Genomic DNA, 22,929 nt, shown 5'->3' with positions numbered 1-22,929 from the left:
TAATAAAATATTCCAAATAACTATTAGAGAAATACATCTTAAAAATAATAAAACAATAATAGGTAACATTTTTAGAATGCCCACTACTATGCCAGCACTGTACTAAGCTTTTGGCATACAAATTCAAATAAAAATAAAGACAATCCTTGCCCTCAAGAAGCTTGTATTCTAAAGTGAGAGACGACAGAAAAATAAAAGCTGAAAAATGGAGAAAAGGGAAGTAGGTGCTCAGGTCAAGATCATAATGGAGGAAATTGAAGAAATCCAAAAGAAAATAGTTGGGAGGGGAAATGGGGAGAAGTGTTGAGTCCTCTATTTAAATAGGGCTCATGGCTTTGTCCCTCAGTTAGAGGGTCCAATTAGAGGGGCAGAGAGTTTTGATGAGATGTTAGCACCAGGCAGATTCAATCTTGCAAGATAATGAGATTTCCCAATGACGAGTTTCTTTGGAAGGTAGGCATGACAAGGTCCAAAGAAATCCAAAAGCAGGATGGGAAATGGTGATATGGTCATAACTTCATCTTTCAACAGGGAAGAGAGTGATCATAGAACTGCTATTCTGAAACCGATTTCAACTAACAAGAATGAGCAGTTTGCCAAAGTGGAAGTGACAAGGAACTGGAGAGGAAATAACTATGACATCTTTAATTTCATGATGCTAAACAGGGAACACGGGCAAAGTCTAATGCATACCATAGATTTAAAGAGGGTAAAATTTTAAGAATTCAAAGGAAGTATTACATGATGATTCCATGGTCTAAGAATCTGAAAGATGTTGGCTCATGAAGAATGGGAAACTATCAAGAATGAAAATCTGACAACACACAAAAGGGATGAAAATAGAGACCTATATGGTCTCAGTATCCAATCTCAAATAGTTCTATAGAGCAAGAATTGTTGAAATGATTTGGTTACTGGTGAAAAAGATAGATTGAATCATGGAACACAATCATACTATATGTGTATATTAAAATAACAATATATGTATATGCATATATATATGTGTGTGTACACACACAATTTTATAAACTAGTTATTGAAGGGAAAACTTACTATTTGACAAGAACTTCTGGGAAAACTGGATAGCAGTCATGCTGAAATTGAGTTTAGACAACACCTCTTCACTTATACCAAGAGAAATTTCTAATATATATGTGATCTGGATATATGTCATTTAATAAGTACATTAGCAAAGCAAGAAACTAATTGCTTTTCAGATCTATGGATCAGGCAAGAGTTCATAACGAACCAAACTATAGGGAAGATCAACAAAGGAAACTGAATAATTCTGATTTTAGAAAACTTTAAAAATTACATAAAAAATCTAAAGCATTCAAAGAAAATTAGAAGGGGAACAGGTCAACTGGGGGAACAAATCTTTGTAACAATTTTATTTTTGGATAAAGGTCTTATATCCCAAATATATATTCAATGCATTCATATATCTTTATTAGACTATGAGCCATTCCTAAAGTTAGGCAAAGAATATCAAGGAGCAGTTTTCAAAGGAATAAATCCAAGCTATCGATAAATATATGAAAAAATGTTCTAAATTACTAGCAATAAGAGAAATGTAAATTAAGAAAAATTTGAGTTCCATTTTACACCTATCAGACTAGCAAAGATAACAAAGGAAGAAAGTGACAAATGTTGGAAGTGCTATGGGAAAACCTACTCATTGCTGCAGTATTTTTGGACTGTGAATAGGTTTAACCATTTTGGAAATTTATTTAAATTTCATATTAAATAGTACTTACCTTTTACTCAGTGGTATGCATCTATAATCAAAAAAGACAAAAGAAATAGGGGAAATACTCACTACATATATTTTAAAAACCCTTTCCTTCCTTTTTAGAATTATTAAGTATTGATTCAAAGGCAGAAGTAAAAAAGGGCTAGGCAGTTTTAGTTAAGTAACTTGCCCAGGGTCATACAGTTAAGGAAATGTTGGAGGCAGATTTGAACCCAGGATCTTGTGTCTCCAGGTCTGGTTCTCTATCCATAGAGACACCTAGCTGCCCTTCATAATATAATTTTTGTGGTGGCAAAAATTTGAAACTGAAGAAATATCCATCAATGTAGCAAGGAATAAATAAGTTGTGTATATGAATATGATAGTATATTATTGTGAATAAGAAATAAGGAAAAAGATGATTTCAAAGAAGCGTGGAAAAACATGAACTATTACAGAATGAATTCAACAGAACTCAGAACAGTAACATTTTCTAATATCATTGACATTCTTCTTCTTTTTAAACTCTTACCTTCCATGTTAGAATCAGTGCTGTGTATTGATTCCAAGGCTGAAGAGTGGTAGTGAAACCCAGAGTCACACAGCTACGAAAAATCTGAGGTCACATTTAAACCCAGGATCTCCCATCTCTAAGCCTATCTCTCAATTAATTGAACTACTTAACTACTCCTTAAAATCATTATTATTAAAATAATTAGCAGAAAAAGTTATATAACTTTGAAAACTTTTATAAATTGATGAAAAATTTCATGAATAGCACCAGAAGAACAATTTATTCAACAACAACAATACTGCAAAGACAAACAAATTTGGAAGCTGTAAGAATAGAATCAAAACAGTGACCATCATTTTTCCAGAGGACCAATGATGAATAATGTTAGCCATCCCCTGAGAGGTGCCATTTTAAAAGTGTTTACATATTTTTGTGTTTAGCCAAAGAATTGCAACAAATTTTTGTAATGAATCTCAATAGATTTTTTTCCTTCTTTTTTTAAATTAGAGGTGGGTTTTAATAGGGAGATGAGAGTTTTCTATTGAGTTCAAAAGCTACTTTAAAAATAGAGAATGGTGGGTGCTATTAAAGAGGAATGTTGTAGGTATTTTCAGATGTCCACTATTCATTTCACTTAATTGTTTCATTTTGTCACAAAAGAGCTCATAAAAAGTGAGATTAATTTGAAAATGTCTTTAATGTAAAAATAAACATTAAGAAAACTTTTTAAAAATACTTAGTTCCATTTTTACTGCGATACCTTTCTGATCTCCCCAGGTGATGGAGTGTCCTTATTGAAAAAAAATTCCATTAACTCTGTATGTACCTTGAACAGATTTATTTATGCTAATATTGTCTTTCTCAACAGAATGTAAGCTTCTCGATGTCATGTACTATTTCTACTTTTTCTTTTTAGGCTCAGCCCCTAGTTAGCACAGGCCTATCACATAGTAAAGTCCTTGTAAATTGATTATTCATTTTCTTTTTTTCTGAAATTGAATGATTTTCTTCGTTTTCCTACTATGGGTACCTCATATTTTTTGTAAACATTTGTCCATTTCATTAATTTATAGATATTGTTAAATAGGGCAAAAAAGTTTCTAGTAAAATTTCCCTTATTTTATCTTCATCTTTTATGTATCCTTATTATTTTCAATTATAAGACATAATTGTGTGTGTGTGTGTGTGTGTGTGTGTGTGTGTGTGAAATAATGTCTTCTCTAATGGGGGAGGGCTGGGAAGAGAGGGAGTTATCTGGGTATTTTAATGTAACAAACAAATAAATTAAATAAAAAAACTGAATAGAGCAATATGGCTTTTCTCTAATTTTTTTTTTGTCTTTAAGGATGCCTTTTATACTCAATACAATATATATTTTAGGTGGGAGCAAAGCATTTGGGACTTTGGGTCAGAAAATGTGTTTTAAAGACCCAACTTAGCTGCTTACTTCTTTTTCTTTCTTTTTTTTTCAGTTACAAGTAGAAACAAATTTTGACAATTGTTTTCTGACATTTTAGGATTCAGATTTTCTCCTCTCTCTTCCTACCACATTCCCTCGGGCAGTAAATAGCTTGATATAAGTTATTATCAGTGGTTTAATGCAATACTTATTTCCATATTGTTCATGTTGTGATGGAAGACACATATCACAGATAGAAAAAAACATAAAAAAAAACAAAAAAAAACTCACTAAGGAAATAAAGCAGAAGATTGTGTGCTTTGATCTTCAGTCAGATTCCAACAGTTTCTTCTTTGGCTGTGGATAGCATTTTTCATCATGAATCTCTTATGATTATTTTAGAAACTTGTTTTGTTGATAAAGATTTAGACCTTAACAGTCGATAATTATATAATGTATAATTTTACTGTATACATTATTCTCCTTGTCCTGCTCACTTTACTTTGCATCAGTTTATATAAGTCTTTTCAGATTTTCCTGAACTCATCCTGTTCACCATTTCTTACTGTACAATAGTCTTCCATTATGATCATATACCATAATTTGTTCATCCATTCCCCATCACCTATTTTTAAATCAAATAGCTAGTAGTTTGTTAATTTTATGAGTTTTTAAGAAAGTTTTTTTTCCATTTCTTAATTCAAATTTTTTAATTGTCTAATTTGATTTTCAGAATTTTAATTTTGTTTGGTTAAAACTTTTTTGATTTATTAATTATTTAAGTTGTTTTAAAGTTATATAACCAAGTCATTAATGTTTCCCCCCTTTTGTTGAATAAGAATGCATATAAGATTTAAATTTTTTTCTAATGAGTGATTCCTTTGTTGAAATTATCAATTATTTCTATGATTTGTCATTTGACCCACATTCTTTGGATTATAACTTTTAGTCTCCATTATGTTCTTTATTAGGTAGCACAGTGGATAGGGTGTTGGGTCTAGAGTCAGCAAGACTCATCTTTATGCCTTCAAATCTTGCTTTAGACACTTACTGGTTGTGCAACAGCAGGCAAATCATTGAATCCTGTTTGCCTTAGTTTCCTTATCTGTAAAATAAGTTGGATAAGGAAATGGCAAACTGTCCCAGTATCTCTGCCAAGAGATTCCCAGAATGGGGTCATGAAGAGTCAGACCCAACTGAAACAATAACATGTACTTTATTATATTTTTTCATAGTATTATGGTCAATAAACAATATGCTTTCTTTTTCTGTTTTTCTTCATTTGCTTAGGTGTATTTATGCCCCCTGAACATGGTCATTTTTGTAAAGGTACTTCACAAAGCTTCTTGTTACATTTTTGTATATCTGAAAGGGGCACTAGAGGACATTCTATGTTGGTGAGTCCCTTATGGATCATTTATGGGTGCACATTGACAAGAGGAAGAAAGGACATGGATAAGTTACATCATAGGAGAGAATACTCAGCAATGAGATCAAAGAAATATCAATGAAGTTCATAATAATGATTTATTTACATGATCATACCTTCCACCTGCTTTATGGCTTGAATATATATCTATATCTATATGTAATTTATGAATCTCTGTCTGCCTTCTCCATTCTTTCATCCTCTCATGCATCTGTCTGTCTCCCTTCCTCCCTCCATCCATCCATACATCTATCCATCCATCCATCCATCTATCTATTTTTTGTTATTTTGGGGGTTAGATCAGTAATAGATTGTAGAGATACTCATCTATTTATAGACTACAAACAGATTTAGTTGTTGGAGTTTGGTGGTTGAGAGTTGAGTGGACCAGTAGTTGAAGAGACTTGACTGGAGATGTATCTTCTATAAAAACCTATTTATTTATAATGACTTCTATAGGAACAGTGATAGGATAAGGAAATTGGAGATACTGGAATTGGAAAGACTTAGGAAATATAATTCCCTAATTCTAAATTTAACTTAACTAAACCCAAACCAATTCTGTCCTGCGAGGGACTTGCTTCTCCTTTGACAAAGGTCAAGGCTAACCTAGCTACTCCATCTGACTAATCTAATCACCCAAATTTACTAATTTTCTATCCTAAACTAAAATTATAAACTCAATAAACAGAGAGGAATAAGTCAGATTTCTTTCCTGCTGCTCAGATGAAATTTCAGCTTCTTAGAATAGAACTTCAAGGACTTCTCCGCTCAGCCTTTGCTATCTCCTGCAAAATCTACTGGTGAAAAATATCTACTGGTGAAAAAGAGGTACTGCAACCACTCTTCTACTGTCTGCTAAGATGTTTTCAAGAGATAAATTCACCAGATCTTCTCTCCAACTTTCAGAGCAAGTTCTTTGGACCACCTTCCTTGACCTGGACAGCTCAAAGAGTGATCATTGGTTCAAATGACTTACCCACCGCTCTTTGGGAAAGTTCTCTTCCCATCATTCCTCTTTGAAATTCCAACCCGATTTAAAGAAATCCAACTCACTCAATTCCTCTCTCTTTATCTATCTATTTCCAATCTATCAAGAAATTTTGTTATTGCTTACCTAATTACCAAACAACCTGCTACACTATCTATCTATCCATCCATCTATCTATCTATCTATCTATCTATCTATCTATCTATCTATCTATGTCATCTTTCTTATTAGGGTATAAGGTCCTTGAATACAGAGATCCTAATTTGCACAGTTCCTAGCACATAAGAAACACTTAATAAATACTTGTTAATTGAATGAAAATAATTATATGTTCCTTACAAGGTATTTTCTACTCTGGATTCAATAAAGAAAGATTAAACACAGTCTCCTAAATCTTTCCCACCTCCATCTACACTGCAATTACCACTGTGCCTCCACTATTATTACTGTTCAGAACAGTGATGTTGAGGTTTTACAAAGTCCTGAATTTTCAAAGAAACATTCAATTACATTAACCCATTAACCCAGTACTCTGAGATAATCCAAACTTTTGGTGAGCAGAACAGTCCATTCTCTGAGTATTTTGGACCAAGTTTTACTTCCCTGAGAGGTAATATATTATAATAAGCACTTAATATATGTTTGCTTTCTTAACAACTTCAAAGAAAGTATATTGGGCCTGAAGTTTGGAAAGGCTTGGAGTCAAATTCTGACTCCCTTTGATAACATATAACACTGAGCACACATGGACTCCAATGAGTATCAGTTTTCATATCAGTAAAATGGGGATGATAATACCTATAGAATCAACCTCATAGGATTATTCAGTTTTAATATTCATAATTTAAGTAAAGTATTTCTAAATCTGTAAAATAATATAGTAGCAATTATAATTGTTATTATTATAATAACTAGAGATACCATGTTTTGTTATCTTTGATATTCCACTCCTTTTACTCTGGGAGTTTGTGGTTTAATACTTATATAGGCGGTGGTTAATTTTTTAAAAAATATACAGCACGATAATATGAACTGGTACTGTAGGGTATATATCTAGCTTACATTACAATACCCATGCTATGTGAGACAGCCACTGTGGGAAATACAGAAGTGTGTGAAACAGTTCCAACCCTTGAGGTACTTGGAATTTAATTTTAAATTTAATTTAAATAAATGATACTTTAACAAACACCAAGTAAAAGGAATATTTGTACATATAAAGAAGAACAAGAATTACATGAGACTGTGAATCTTTATTACATTTAGCTTGCTTTTTCTCTTATGTAAATAAAAGTGTACAAGTAAAAAAAATGTAAATAAATGTAACTTTCAAAACTGTCCTGCTTGTCTGTGTTTCCTTCTGACTTTCCTTCTGTTCTTCACGTCGATACATTTTAGAAAAGTTTCAATGATTTTTTTCTTTCTTCTTCTTCTTCTTCTTCTTCTTCTTCTTCTTCTTCTTCTTCTTCTTCTTCTTCTTCTTCTTCTTCTTCTTCTTCTTCGGGGAGGGGCCAAAGCTATTGCCAACACTCTTCTTCTTTCCAGTTTTCCTCCACCTTAAAAAAAGAAAAAAATCCAACATACATATATATATATATATATGTATATATATATATATATATATATATATATATATATTTGCATATGTAAAACTGATTCTCATGCACATCTCACCCTGAACTTTGAGTCTGTCACTTTTTGGTCCAGAGGTGGTTAGCATGCTCCCTCATACATCTTCTGGAAGTCTTTCAAAGTTGTTTGCCTTTATAATATTTTGGAAGCAGATAGTGGTTCAGTGCATAGGGAAATAAGCCTAGACTCAGGAAGACATGAATTCAATTTCTACCTCAGACACTAGCTATATGACCCTGGGCAAACCATTTAACACCTGATTGCCTGATAAAAGGATCCACTAGAGAAGGAGATGACAAACTACTACAATATCTTTGCCAAGAAAATCCCAAGGACAGTCATGGGGTCAGAAGGAGTCGGACATAACTAGGCTTCTCTGACACCATCCCTCATCCCTTCTTATGTCACAATAATATTCAATTGCATTTAAATATCACAATTTCTTCAGTAACTCCCCAATTGATGGCAATCCCTTTGCTATAATGAAGAAGAGATGCTATCTATATATTTTGTATGGACGGATCCTTTTTCTTTTTCTTTGATCATTTTTTGAGTATAAGCCTGGCACTGAGATTTTGACTCAAAAGGTGTGCACAAGTTAGTGATTCAGGGAAGATAGTTCCAAACTGATTTCTTTTGGAATGCAGTTAAAGAGGCATGGATGATATCAATATGATGGAAGCTGTTCAGAGTATATGAATTTTAGCATTAAGATGTATAATATGGATTGTGTGAATCAGGAAAATACCACTTTGTGCTAGAATTGTCAGCTAAGATTTCATGGTGGAAATAGTTACTGGAGTTGGACTTTTTAAGATGGGTGGGATTTGGAAAGAGACAGGAAAGAGCAGCAAAAAGCTATAACTATTATTACTTATAATTGGGGCAAAGACAAATTTGGTTGGGTACTGATGGTAGAGAAGTGGGGGAAATTATTGGGAATTATCTTATATACAAGGCCCCATAGAAAGAATAATCATGGGCACCATCTGGTAGGAGTATGAGAGAGAGACTCTAAGGTGGGAGGAAAGTTGTTTTGAGAAGAGAGCAAAATGGATCTGGGCTGGGGAAGAGCTCACTTGGCATGGATACTAGGCACTAAATTCAATCATTCCTATCTGTGAAAGCACAGATATTGTGAAAGCCCTCTAAATTTCATTCACCCTGGACCAAAGCCTCAGTAACCATGCCTAAGTTAACATTGCAGAATAGCATGAGCAAAGACATAAAAGCCAGAATGTATATGACTTGTGGTGGGGTGGGGGATTAATTTTCAGTTAGTTTGATGACTGAAGGAGCTCTTGTGATAGAACACTACTTTGGTTTCTTGCTATGTTTAATGATAGTCAATGATTTGATGAGAGTAAATAGTATAAGAATAGACAGAGGTATATAATACTTTTTCTGCAGGACTTCCTAAGTCATTTGTCCTCTCATATCCTCCGTCCACCCTTTGGGTATTCATCCATCCTTCCTTATACCAGAGTTGAACTATTTGTGTGAATTCCTTACTGAAAAAATTTATCTCCAGGTTTTGATCACCTATTGATATGGCCCATTTTCGTTCCTTATTTCCAATGTGATTGGGAAGTTTGGGTGGAATTTTATATAGCTAAAGGCATCCATCATGCAACACTGAAGATACATGATAATGACAAGAAGAACGTTTCTGCACAATTTAAAATAAAACAAAACAAAACAGAACGAAGCCCTGAGGACAGAATCATTCCTCCATCAAAAATCACTTTTACTGAAATATGTAATGATACCTAGATTTGCAAAAATGAAATATGAGACTAAAAAAGAATTAGAGTCCCTTTCTTGTTAATAAATCTTGGTTGGTGTTGCTAACTCTCTGTTTTGTTTTCCAAATGAGATTTAAAACTCTATTATGTTAAAACAACAACACATACACACACACTAATGACAGATATTTAACTATCCTACTGTGCCCCCCCCAACTATGTCCTTTCTATGATACCTGAAATTTAAGCCTCTTTTAACTGCTTACATTCCATAGTTAGCCAAAACCTTGGATTCTATGTGTATAGGCAATCCAACTATAATCACTAGAACAGTACCTCATGACAGGGGCCCTTTGGGTAAAGCTCTCAATTAGAACATTCCATAGATTAAATGGAAAAGAAAAAAAAAACTAAAGAAAAGAATTTTAGGGTTGGAAGCAGTAAATGTTTAACAATTAGCTCCTTTCCTCCAAATGTATGCACAATCCACGTAAATACCATTTTCTTCATCACTTTCTTAGACTAGCAAGACAATCAGCAAGACAATTTGTTGATTTCTGAGTTGTAAATACTCACACAGAAAATTTAACAATCAGCTCTCCTAAGCTTGTTCGAGCTAGCTTCAGCATAACTTTGGTTGGATTTGACTGCAGATGCCATCCAGTGCTTGGCACAGGGACTGACACATAGATATTTAAAAGCTTGTTGACTGATTGGCCACTTATAGGCAGTTCTAATTAAGGGTTTTTCCCTTGTCATAAATCATAACTTTTCCCCTTTAAGACTCCCCTCTCCCCCCATTGCTCCTGGCTCTACCCTCTGGAATCAACTTACAATGATGAAAGCTTAAATATCAATAAAAAGGGAATTCATAAAAGAGAAAATAGTGGTCTGTGGCTTTTTCTTCATGCAAAAATTTGGGAAGTCCAATTCAATTCAATTCAATTCAACTAACCTATTAAATCTCTAACATATGCAGAGTACTGTTCTAGGCACTGGGAATCTGAAGATAAAAATGATATGGTACTTTTCTTCAGGGAGCTTATAACCTAGTGGGGGGAAAAGAGGGAAGATGAAACCTGTATACAAAAAGGGAAATGCAAAGTATATACAAAGTAAATCCAAGGAAAATGCAACACAGAACTGCAAACATCAGAAAAAGAATCAAGAAAAGGAAGATGATAAAGCTGTGTTTTGAAGGAAGCTAAGGATGCTGGGATGGGAAATAGTCAGAAGAGGACAGAGAAAATGCATCTAGGAAGTAGCCCATTTGTTATGCTCTACATCTTTTTTAAATGGATTAATGGTAAAGAATGGAACAAGGAGTTGGGAGCCACTGATCTATAGAAGGCAGGTGCCAAACACCATCCAATTTTAAGGATCTCTAGCACTTAGCACAGTGTCTGGCACATTATTATTTTTTAGACATTTTCAGTTGTGTGTGTGACTCTTCATTCCTCTATTTGGGGTTTTCTTGGCAAGGATACTAGAATAGTTTGCCCTTTCTTTCTCCATTTCATTTTACAAATGAGGAAACTGAGGCAAGCAGGGTGAAATGGCTTGCCTAGAAATATTTGAGGTTTTCTTGACAAAGACACTGGAGTGGTTTGCCATTTCTTTCTCCTTCTTGTCCTACAGATGAGGAAACTCAGGCTAGCTGGGTTAAGTGACTTGTCCAGGGTCATAAAGTTAATGTTGTAGATATTTGTTTAATCCCAGGCACAACATTGTCCACTGAAGCACCTCGCTTTCCCTAGCAGGCAGTTAATACGTTTGTTGTATGAATGAATAGGTGGATGGATGGATGGAAGGATAAAGACCTTGGTGGTGAAATCATAGAGCTAGGAAGACTTAAATTTGAATCCAGCCTCAGATACTTACTAGCTGTGTAACCTTAGGCAAATCATTAACTTTTCCTAGCCTCATTTTCCTCACCTATAAAATGGGCATAACAGCACTTACTTTCCAAGATAAAATAAAAATATTTGTAAAGCGCTTTGCGATACAAAGATAGCTGGTATAACTTTAATTGTTATTATCGTGATTTGCTCTGTCCAATTCCATCTGAGGTCAAGCTTTTCCTTCCTAGACTTTGGGCATGCCAAGCAATTAACACACAAAAAAAGTTGTGGCTGGCAGACAGTCCAGGCAGTATTGCCTTGGGAGTCCTGATGGTTCAGACCCAGTTCTGATGGCCACAATGAAAACTGACCTTGGACTTGACAGTAGATGGACAATGGGAAGGATGGACCAACTGCAAAGAGATGACTGAGGGTTTCCTGTTTTCATTCATATGTGTACAAATTACCTCAAGACGACCCCCTCTCTCCCACCCCCTCAGCCCCCCCAAAACCCCACTAAGGTCTGAAAGAAACTCTTGTTATATTGTTGCTACTTAGGTTTCACTGAGCCGGCATTATCTACTCACAGCTTTAATGACTTCCTGCTGAGAGAGCCTCGTAGAAGTCTTGGCAGCAGGGCTAAGAATAGCATTAAATGCAAGGTTATCTAGGCATTACACTCACTGTAACATGCAATTAACTCTCCTCTTCCATTTTCATTACACAATTATTCATTAATGTCAATTTAATTTTATGCATTGTTCTACATGACCGAAGGCTGATTACGGGCCTTTTCACTCCAATATCCCAAGTTAACTGGTGCCAGCCTCACTCAGGGCTGCCTAATTGCAATTTAGCCCAGACAATTCCTCCCATTTTTGCCCTCAAGTAATGGAACAACAGATTACGGCCAGGTAAAGATTTTAAGGTGGAAAGAGAGTCCAAGCCTGCAAAATACTGCGGTTACAGCAGGACCCTTTCCTCTCTTTTATCTCATGGAATATAAAGCCAGAGTAAAAGGAAATGAAGCAAAAAATAACAATAATTTTAAGGAAAAAAATAAAAGGAATTCTGTCTGAGATGAAATTTAGTGGGGCTATACAAACTATAAAAGTCGCCATTTTCATTGGCCCCAGTGTCCCACTAGGATTATATGAATTTTATACACTCTCCCAGTGGGGCCATTCTGTCCTAACCAGATTGGGGTATCCTGGAAGACTTGGGTTCAAATCATTCTTCTGTTCGCTCTACATATCTTGTATGTATGATTTTTTTTTGCTTTGTCCCCCCAAATAAAACATGAGTTCTTTTGGGAAAGGAATGTGTTTTTGCCTTGCTCAACACTTTGCAAATGATTTAAAAAATGATTGTTTACGAACTCACCTTGTCACATTGGGAACGACAGTCAGCCTCTCTTATGACTCAGTTTTTGTAAAGTTTCTGAATTTGTAAAATAAAGGTGGTTGGAAGAGATGGCCTCTAGGCTCCCTTCCAAGTCTATAGCTATAATAAATAACAATAATAACATATTATAAATAGATTATATTATGTCGTTATGATATGTTCTGTTATACTATACTATATTCTATTCTTTTCTGTTCTATTATATTATGTTATGCTTTTATATTATGTTATATTTATTTATATCACATATACTATATCATATATTATGTTATGTTGCTATGTTATATTATAGCATAATATATTATATTTTTATGTTCTATTCTATTGTTATACTTTATATTATATTTATATCATAGCATAGCATATATTATGTTCTGATATAACATATTATATTATGTTCTATTCTATTCTATTATGTTGTTATACTATATAATGTTATATTATACTATACTATATGATATTATGTTCTCTTATGTATTGTTATAATATGTTACCTTATGTTATATTATATTATACTATGTTCTGATATATTATGTTATGTTGTTATACTATATTATGTTATATTATACTATACTGTATAATATAATATTCTGTTATATATTGTTATGTTATTTTCATATCATATTGTTATGTTACATTATATTATAATATAGTTTTATGTTATATTTTTTTATATTGTGTTATATTGTATTATCCTATATTATTATAGTATTGTGTAGTATAATATACAAAAATATAAATAATACATAAAATCCGATAAATGTGTAGACTGGAGGGAATAGACTTTCCAGACCACTTTTTAGACTTGGCTCAATTATCTTGCCAATATCCATGTAAACTTTTTCTGAGGTCACTCTAATTTCCCCCTCTTTCTTCTTTATTCAGGAAGCTTGGGAATGCCATTTTGTTCAACATGGATTCTATTTTGTTGAAGGACAGGAAGGATAAGAAGGGGAGAGCTGATATCAACCTGTGTGAGGTCTTGTTTTTGTAGAGGCAAGGAATGGAAGGATTATGGGTCTCCCATCAACCTCACAAACCTTCCAGTTTCTGCTTCCACTCAATTAAAAAGCCACCTTAAAAAGCCAATGCCTATACAAGTGGAAAAAGTAATAGAGATTCTTACATATCCTCTTATACAATTTGCATCATAGTTTAATTTGCACAAACAGCTCATCATTAGTTTTTCCCTGTTTTACAGGAGGACAATTGGCTAAAATGAAGATTTAAAGAACTAATAAAGGAGTCGAAGATTGTTTTTTTAATTTTTTTTCTTGCTTGTGTGTTATTAAATCCAGGAGAGGGTGTGTCTCCCAGATAATGAAATCCTATTAAAAGTCAGGAAATAAGTCTGCACTCTTCCACACTGAGCTCCAGGGTTCATTTCAAAGGAGGGCTCTGTGTTAAGTTCTTTGCAAACACCTGGTAGTAAGAATAACGATGCAGACACATGCTTTTAAGCACTGTCTAACGCCTAAGGCTGGGCAATAAGCCTTTTTTTCTTGCAAAAATAAAAAATAAAAAGCCAAAGCAAGCAAGGTAGGAGGAGGCCTACTAGAGGTTTCCTTCTTACCACCCTACCAAAAGCTGGGTCAGCATTTCGATTTGAAATCCCAGGTTTTCAGGGGAGGTTTCCTACTAAGCCATAAAAATAATCTCCAAGTGAGAATTTGGCATGTGAGGTTACAGCCCTAGAGTGAACTTAACAAAATTATCCAAAAAAAATCCCTTTGGCTATTTTTACATGGTTCTTTTCCCCCCACTATAGCTTACTAAAATAGAAAGCAGAAACGCCATGATTGTGTACTTTTTTTGGTGGAAAAAAAAATTTGTGAAACGATTTAGAGGCTATAACAAGGCATGAGAGCTCTTGGACTAGACCAGGCTCTCTGGACACCCAGGTGGGCACTGAAGACTAAAATCATTAGTGCTTTTAAAACGACTTTTGAAAGGAAATCTCGGATATCATTCTCCCTTGTTGAGTTGGCCAAAGTGAGCCACACACAGACCCCATCACTCAGACCCGCCATATTCAACAGCGGGCTGCTATGGCTGAGGAGGGCAGTCATCTCCATTCTGAAGGAGCTGTCAATGTGAATTTAGCCAATAGACCACAGGGGCCCAGGAAGGCATGGCCTGGTATTCCACTGGTCTCTAAGTATGTGGGGAAACAATTGGACCAGGCTGGCTCCTTTGAAAGTGGTGGGCTGGATTCCCACCCTGTGGAAGTCAGTAACTTTAAATAGCAAAGCTCCAAACTTAATTATCCCAATTAGGGCCAGAGTTGTGTTAGACTGGGGAAAAACCAGCAGGGAGGAATGAGAGCATTGCTGGTGGGTTCCCAGGACTCTGCTTTGTTCAGAAACCTAGATAGGTCCGGAGAGAAGTCTGGATTATTCTCACCAGTCCATCAGGCTATGGTGACTCAGTACAAGGGTTCAGTTTAAAGGATTCTTAGTTTTAGAACTAGAAGGAAACATAGAGGTCAGTAAACAATAAACTAATTTTAAATTATTGTTATTAATTATTATTATTAAGCTATTCCTATATGCCAGGTGCTCTTGTAAGTATTTGGTCTCTACAAAAGGAGCAGAACCAAGAATATATTATATACAGCAATAGAAATACTGTTTGAAGAATAAATTGTGTATGTCCACCTCCAGAGAAAGAACTGATGAAAAGAAACAAATGAGACATAGTTTTATGTATATGTATTTTTTTTTTTTGGTCAGATGATTCCTTCTCTAGCTTGGGAAAGATGGAGAGACCTGGGAACTTTAATGTAATGAACAAACAAGCAAATATATAAATTTAAATTAAAGAAAAAGTCTCCTCTTTAACTCAAAGTCTGAAGGGGAAAACAACATGCAAATAGCTACATACAAGCAATTTCTGTATGGGATGAAATAGAAATGATCAGAGAGAAATAACTAGAATTAAAAGATATTAGGAAGGACTTTCTGAAGAACGTGGGATTTTAACCAGGATTGGCAGGTACTCAGACCTCCTTATTTTATAAAAGAGGGAACTAAGACCCAGGGAGCCTAACATCACACAAGTAGAAACTCTCAGAGCCCTGATTCAAACGCTGCCTCCAAATCCCAGCACTCTTTGGACTAAAATAAGCTTTTTTTCTGGCTCAGGACAGGAGAGACCCATATTTCCAAAGGAATCTTACCATTTCAGCATATAATAAACAGGCAAATAATTTTCTGAATCAAGTTTCATGAAGCAATACCTTCACTTTCCAAAGCTTCCCAATTGGTCACAGCCTTAAGAAAGAAATTTCCTTTAGTTTCATTTTGATTGGCTTGCCTTGGTAAAATTACCCAATCAGACAGTAGCCACAGGCATGTTACTCCACCCCTGGATTTTACACTTAATTTATATGTTACTAATAGTTTACTGCTGTCCAAAACCCTTTTGATTCATGCTCTGTTTGTTTTCCCTCTACGAGGTTTATGGCCAAGAGACCTAATTTGCTAGGTTCATTATATGCTATCGTTTAGAAAAAAATATGAACAGGACTGATTTGGGCCCCAGAATTTTGCCTCTGAAGTTAGACTAGGACTACAGAACAAAGAAGTACTTAGTGGTATCATTGGAGCATTTAGTTTCCTGAAGTTCACATGTGATTAAGTTCTGAATTTATTTTTAATCCATTTTCTTGCCTAATAGCAGCTGCCAAATTGGACCCGTCTGTGGTCTCTGCAATACAACTCCTATTCCCCCTTTTCAGCCTTTTCTTCGTTGTTTGCAGACTCTAAGGATACCAGACTTTATATTGGGAGGATCGTGGAAATCTAGTTCAACACCCTTAATTTACAGATGAAGAAACTAAGACTCAGAGAGGAAGTGTTTTGACTTGTTTGAAATCACTCAAGTAGTAAATGGCCCAGGAAGTATTCAAACTCATGTCCTCTGAATCAAAATCTAATAAATATCCTTTGAATTGGATCACTCTGACTCTTTAAGATGGTTAAAAACAAATTTTCCCAAAAAGCCACCCAGTGACGTCAACAATTCAAAATTCAATTTTATTTTATTTTCACTTCTGCTTTCTGTCCTTTCCATCTCTTCTCTCCCCAACAAATAATTATTGAGCATGTGTTTATGTGCAAGGGATGTGCTAGCTCCTATTATTGAAAAATGAAATAAAAGATACAGTCCCTGTCTTCTAGGAGATTCCATTTGATTTATAAGTACAATGAGGGGAACTAGGTAACTCAGTGGATAGGGATAGGAAGTGAGGAGTTAGGATGACTTGTCTTTGTGAGTTCAAATCTGGCCTTAGATACTCTCTGTGTGGCCCTGGGCAAGTCACTGAAACCTTTTTGCCTCAGTCTCCATCATCCTCATAAAATGAGTTGAAGAAGGAAATGGCCAACCACCCCCCATATCTTTGTCAAGAAAACCTCAACAGGGGCAGAAAGATTGGACTTGACTGAAATGACTAAGCAACCACAATATGAGTAAAATGTTGATGAATATATGAAGTTCTCATTTCTTTAACATGAAAACTCTGCCTTTCCCTCCCCTCACACCAAACAGATTCATAACCAGTTGCTAAAAGATAAGCTTTTGGAGAACAAACCGTCCCATTTTTTTTTTTTTTGGTCATACCATTCCCTAGCATAGTGCTTGGCACATAGTAAAACCTTAATAATTGAATGTTGATTGATTGATCAGTAAATTAGCCCCAGAGGTTTGCTTGAGACATCTAGAGATTATACACACAGTTACTGGATTTAAATGACAGCCTTTCTGACTCCAAGCCTAACCCTCAGTCCTATACTTCTACATCACACCTACAGTTGGAAAACATTAACTGACATTACAAGGTGAGCTAGATGGGTGATAAGGACCACATATGTTTTTGAAGAAGTTCAGAGGTCTTATGGAGGAGTCAGAATTTCAGCTGGGTCATGGAGGATGGGTAGGATTTAGGAGGAAGGTACCAGATATATGTATATAGGATAGAAATCACAAGAGGGAAGACAATGATGAAGGAATGGACAAATACATTTTAGGAACAGGATGTAGATTAGCCTGGTCATAGAAGAAGATCTGTGTTAGGGAGTTAGGAATTATAAATTAGGTTGGGGATTAGACTGGAGGGCTTTGAAAGACATGCCAAGAGTTTTAGAATTGATGGAGAAGAGAATCATACTGGCTTGAACACTGGTCTCTTAGGAAATGGCTTAAAAATGCTCAGCTAATCAAATGAAATTGTGATCTCTTCAATGTGATGGTTGTGTCCAATAATACAGATTCCATCCAAACCTTCTTAGTCCATGGGTCTTTTGACAATATCTTCTCAAAGGTTAGTCCCAGAGGATTGACTCAACATGGCAGTTTCCTTTCTGGTTTTCTCGACATTGAGAGGATAACCATGGAGCACACAGATTCCCATTAGGTATCAGTCCAAAATCCCATCACTGGTGACATCCTTGACTTTGGTTCTTAGACAAAATCTCTTAAAAGTTTATTCAATCCTCAGGAAGGTGGTATATGTTTAGAATCAGGGCTTCTATAACCTGAATTCAAGCCCCACTCTCATTTCTCTTTCTCATCCATGAAATGATTACAATCATATCCCAGGACTTTATGGAGCAGAGAATATTTCATCTTAGGTCACTAGAATTCACAAAATTAAGGATAAATGTTGCTTTCTATTTTTTAGCCAGTTCCATATGATTGTTGTTTATAAAATGGTTTAATATCTGATACTGCTAGACCTCCGTTCTTATGTATTTTTCTTTATTTCCTTTGATATTCTTGAATTTTTGTTTTTCCAAATGAATTTTGTTATTATTTTTCCTAGTTCAATTTTTTTGGTAATTTAATAGAAATAGAAAAGTAGATCAGTGCAACAGAATGGATATATACAACAAACAGTTGTAAAAGATTATAGTAGTCCTATGTTTGACAAAAATAAAGATCCAAATTTTGGGAATAAAAATTCACTATTTGGTAAAAATTGTTGGGAAAACAGGAAAGCAGTTTGACAGAAACTAGATAGAGATCGATATCTTACACCATTTATCAATATAGGACCAAAATGGACATATGATGTAGGCATAAAAGGAGATATAAGCAAATTAAAAGAAAACAGAAAATATTACCTATCAGATTTATGGATAGAAGGACTTATGAATAAACAAGACAAAGGAAGCATTGTGAAATGTCAAAAGGATAATTTTGAATACATCAAACTGAAAAATTTTTGTACAAATAAAACTGATATAGCCAGGATTAGAAGGAAAGCAGTAATTTTGGAAAAAAATGTTTATAACTAGTTTCAATGGACAGGGGTATTATCTCTGAAATATGTAGAGAACATTGACTATCAAATATATAAGAATGTGAGTCATTCCCCAACTGATAAATGATCAAAAGAAGAGAGTTTTTGGATGAAGAAATCAAAGTTACATATATAAAATTATATGAAAAAATGCTATAAGTAATAATTGATTGGAGAACTGCAAAACAAAGTAACTATAATATCTTACAACTATCAGATTGGCTAAAATTATAAAAGGGCAAAATGACAAATGTGGAGGAGACACTAATAAACTGTTGATGGAACTGAGAACTGATCCAACCATTTTGTAAATTGAAAGAGTTATAAAACTGTAAATACCATTTGATCCTTCAATACCATACTATTTTCCTAAGGTGATCAAGGAATATGTAAAATAAACTCTAAATATTTAACATTTTCTTAAATATTGATAGCAGTTGTCTTTGTGGTGGCAAAGTACTGGAAACTAAAGAGATGCCTATCATTTGGGGACTGGCTAAACAAGTTGTGGCTCATGCTTATGATGGAATAATACTGCACTGTAAGAAATAATAAATAGGTTAATTTGGGGAAAAATATGGAAAGACCTACATGGAATTATGAAGAGCAAAACAAGCAGAACCAAGAGAACATTATGTACAGCAATAGAAATATTATTTGAAGAATGAATTGTTTATGTCTACCTCCAGAGAGAGAACTAATAGAAATGTTGGAATTAGTTTTATATACACACATAACTTTTTGTCGAAGGATTCCTTCTCTGATGGGGGGATGGGAGAGAGTGAGTTAACTGAGTATCCTAATATTTTAAATGTTACAAACAAATACATTAATGAACTTAAAAAAGTAATGCTGTAACATTTCTAATATTTACATTTGACATAGACTAATATTAATGATGATAATTAAATATATACAATGTGTCACGCACTGTGATGAATACTTGAAACACAAAAAAACAAAATATAAAATGAAACCAAAGTTCCTCCCCTCAAGGATCTTACTTTCCATCAAACTAGGATTCAGCAGATCATGTGAATTATCTAATCCTGTGCTGATAAGTGATAGGCTCGAATAGGTTAGTTTTTACACTGCCTTACCCAAAAGTAGCCTTTCTTGTTTCTTCCTGGCCATTTCCAAAATTATGTCTTTGTAAGTCTCTACCCTGATCATTTTCAGCTCTCCTTTATACATTATATTCTGCCCTAGGATGTAAACTGCCTTGTTTTTATACATTTGAATCCACAGTGCCATCACTGTGCCTAGTGCATAGTGCCTAACACATTATAAGTTATTAGTAAGTAATTTGTCATTCATTTATTCATTTATCTTCTTGGATCAGGACCACAGTCTCACATTTTACTATTTAAGGAATCTACCTAATCTGATAGATGTTGGCAAAAATACTTCTTATAGCTCATCTCTTAAAATTGGTTATAAATCTATTACAAAGGGATAGGTAAACCATAAAAATCCACAATTCATATCCAACTAATTGTGAATTAGCACATATTCACTGTCCAAATTTGAGCCCAGAATTTTTTTTGTTTACTTGCCAGGGTATAGGATTCTTTTTACTGCGGGCAGGGGATGAAATAGTGTTCAAACATCATTTATATTTAAATTCTTAATGGAGATTTCTTCTCCTATCTCATTTAGGGAATCTGGGCAATAGTTAGTTAAAAGGTTTCAGAGAATCTATAGCTAAGGGTTTTAATTCAGTATACTATAAGGGGCCCTTGAAGAAGTCTCTGCAGTACAAGAACTAAGTTTTAAGTAGAAGGTGCCCTTTCTAGGTCTTATGGTTATCGAAGGGAAGTTGATGGGGAAAATGCTAAAGCTGTTGCATCAAAAGTCATAAATGTTAACATTTAGCTTGTGTCTTAGGCTCATAGAATGTAGATATGGAAGTGATGGATATGACCTTATTAGATTAACCATGTTCATTTTACAGATGAAGAAAATGAGGCTGAGAGATGCTAAGTAACTTGGCAAAGGTCAAGGTCAAGGTCATTTCAATTAGAAAAAGCTTGGGTTAGAGTCAAGATTTCTTAATTCTTCATCTCTTTTTTTGCTTTATTTGCCATGCTATTCTGATTACCTTATATAGCTTTTGGGCTATTCAATTACTAGGAACACACATTTAAAATTATATTGATGTTCAAATTCTTAGCTACATTCTATCTATCTGTCTTTCCATCTACTTAAGTGTCTATCTATCTCTTTGTATCTATTATCTACTGACCTGTCTTTCTACCTATCCATCCACCCATCTATCTATTAATCTGAGTATCTACCTATCTAACCAAATATCTGTTTTTCTATCTATTCATCTAAGTATCTATATATCTATTAATCAAGAATCTATTCATCCATTAATCTAAATATCTCTCTCCATCTATCAATTTATCTATCTACTATTTATCTACTATCTATCATTCTTCCCCTCCATCTAAGTATCTATCTACTCAACCATCTTAGTATGTATCTACCCATCCTTCTTTGTCTCCATATCTCTGTATCAGTCAATCTATCAATCAATCTAACTATATCTTACTTAAAAATGCATCCACTGAAAATAGTACCTGACACATAGTAGGTGCTTAATAAATGCTCAATCCCTCCTTCCTATCCCAGTTTTGGGGGATACCTGGGCTGCTTTCTGGTGGTTTGTTAGGTTTTCTTTAAGTCATAAGATTGTCCCTAAACTTTCCCCCCGACTTCCTCCCTCTCTCTCAGTGTGGTTGATGATAGCATCATAGATTGAGAGCTGGATGGAATCTTGGAAATCATTAAGCTCTGTTCCTTCTTAGAGATGAGAAAAACCAAAGCCAAGAGAAGTTTTCAGTTAGTCAACTAATTTATTAAGCACTTACTATGTGCCAGGCATTGTGTTAAGCACTGAGAATACAAAGGAAGACAAGAAGCTCACAATCGAATTTGGAAGACAACATTCAAGTAACTATATACAAACAATGTATATATACAGGATAAATTGGAGGTACTCTTTCAGAGGGAAATCATTAAATTGAATTGACTCCCCAGGGTCCCCGAGTTAGTTAGTGAAAGAAACAGGATTTAAATCTGGGTTCCCCTGTCTCCAAGTCCAGCATTCTTTCCTTTCTGCCATCCTGACTGAGGCTTGAGTTGGGGCTTTTTTGTAACAGACAGTTTTCATGGCTACTCTATTCCAGCCAGGATGAGTAGGTCAACCTTTTTGTGTGATCAGATTAGGCCACAAGAATGAGAAGGAAAGAAAGCCACCAGTGGCTTACCTTAGCAAACAAATGGAAACATCTTCCATCTTCATCATCCCTCACATATGTTTATATGGGTAGCTTACATGTGAAATTTTCCACAGGGGTGAGGGCAGTTCTGCCCAGAGGCTCCGGAGGACCACTGTTTGTTTTCAGCCCAGTTGGCCATCTTTATTAAGATCAGTTTCAGCAAGACCATGTTTATATTAGTGCAGGGCATACATAAATGGCAGTTCTTTATCCATTCTGAAATGTTAAAATGGCTCACTGAGGCATCACTGCAGCTGTTGCAGAACTTGTAATGGCATCGGGCGCTGAGTCAGAGAGGAATCTGGTGCCAGATATTTCTGGCAGGGGCTGCTGTGCTAGCTATACTCCCAGTGAGGAAACACTCATTAGTGACAGCGCTAGGAGAAACTAACCTAGGTAGGTGCCCCCCAAATTGTGTGCTAGAATAGAATCCTGGATTCCAGGATGTTGAAGGAATGGAGCCCTCCTCTCAGGTTGTAGTACTAAGTAATATTCAAACACACATAAAATTTCATGTTTCTGGAAAAAAAGAATTCAGATCCAATTACATACCAACAAAGATAACAATTCTCATGACCAGAGCACTTTTTGTTTGTTGTTTCAGGCATGATTTTTATTACTATGAGATCTTGGATGGCGCAATTAAGAGAT

This window comes from Gracilinanus agilis, chromosome 4, assembly GCF_016433145.1.
Source record: "Gracilinanus agilis isolate LMUSP501 chromosome 4, AgileGrace, whole genome shotgun sequence".
NCBI classification, from domain to species: Eukaryota; Metazoa; Chordata; class Mammalia; order Didelphimorphia; family Didelphidae; genus Gracilinanus; species Gracilinanus agilis.
This window is presented reverse-complemented; position numbering follows the sequence as displayed.